Raw genomic sequence first — 1,331 nt, 5'->3', positions numbered from 1 at the left:
ATCATTCTGAGCAAACTATTGCAATGACAGAAAACCAAACGCTGCATGTTCTCACTTATAAGTGGGAATTGAACAATGAGAACACTTGGACACAGGAAACGGAACATCACACACCGGGGCCTGTTGTGGGGTGAGGGGAGCGGGGAGGGATAGCATTAGGAGAAGCACCTGATGTAAATGACGAGTTAATGGGTGCAGCACACCAACACGGCACATGTATACATATGTAACAAACCTGCACTTTGTGCACATGTACCCTAGAACTTAAAGTATAATAAAAAAAAGAAACATGCTCTCCTCCAATTCACTGGGAGACAGACATTTGAAAGTCTGGTCTACGTTCTTTCTGTGTGTAGAGTTTACAGGTGATGTTTGGACAAATTGAATGGGGTGGCATGGGAGAAACCATGGGCTGAAATACTTATTTATGCTGGTAGAAGAGGAACTGTGGGGGGAAGAAATATTCTATATTTGAACATGTTCAAAAGAATTGAATAGTGTGCACTCTTTGGCATATCTAGTGGCAGAATCTCTATCAAAGTAAAATAGTCATACCTTTAGGTAAGGCTTCTTTGTTATCTAACTAGTTGTCACCAATGTGGCTTTTAGGGATTTGCTCATTACGAGTACATGAACAGGCAGACTGCCATATACATTTTTGTCATTTAAATGCATCCAGGCAGAGATGCAGGAGGTCACTTCACCTGGAAAATACTGGACTTTAAAAGGATATCTGAATTTCAGTGAGGATGATCTGGGAGGCATCTGTTCTAGGATTGAGTAGCTTTAGTCATTAGAATTGGAATTCTGTAATAGTTCAGCTATTTTAGTTGTATTAAAGTACCAAATTGACATTATTTGTGTCCATTTCTGTGTTTAGTGTTTCATAGAACTTATGCTTTGAGCACATTTAAGTGAACATTGAGCCAAAGATGTGATGAGCAATTTGCATACTTGGTTCAGGTCCATTGAACAAAACAGTTATGTACAAGCTGTAGTTTCTGTACATAAGGCTGGCAGAAAAGATGTATCTGAGTCACACAGAAATATTTGGGAGACTGCAGAAAGATTATTTAAATGTATAAGACATTTTAATATATTAGTGGTACAGAAGGAAATACTTATTTCTTTATATGAGGCCAGAGGTAAATTCTATTCCCATCCCCCAAATGATGGCCCATTTCTATTGAAATCAATATTTAATCATTCTACGTATTATCCTACAAATATTGTGAGATTTAAAAACATCTCTGTGCTACCTTCTTTCCCAGGATTCACTCAGACGAGATGGAATGACTTAATCTTTGTGTTTAGTGCCACTTCTGGTCATA

At 38.1% G+C, this 1,331-nt stretch overlaps 1 protein-coding gene across 2 annotated transcripts in view; it reads left to right on the top strand.

Annotated features, from left to right (window-relative positions):
- Positions 1-1,331, top strand: part of TPK1 (thiamin pyrophosphokinase 1) — a 401,888-nt gene that overhangs the window by 90,487 nt on the left and 310,070 nt on the right. The gene's annotated exons all lie outside the window — the stretch shown is intronic.

This window comes from Colobus angolensis, unplaced genomic scaffold (genome assembly GCF_000951035.1).
Source record: "Colobus angolensis palliatus isolate OR3802 unplaced genomic scaffold, Cang.pa_1.0 Scaffold2, whole genome shotgun sequence".
Lineage (NCBI taxonomy): Eukaryota > Metazoa > Chordata > Mammalia > Primates > Cercopithecidae > Colobus > Colobus angolensis.
Note: the sequence above shows the minus strand (reverse complement) of the source record. Positions and strands in the feature narration are given on the sequence as shown.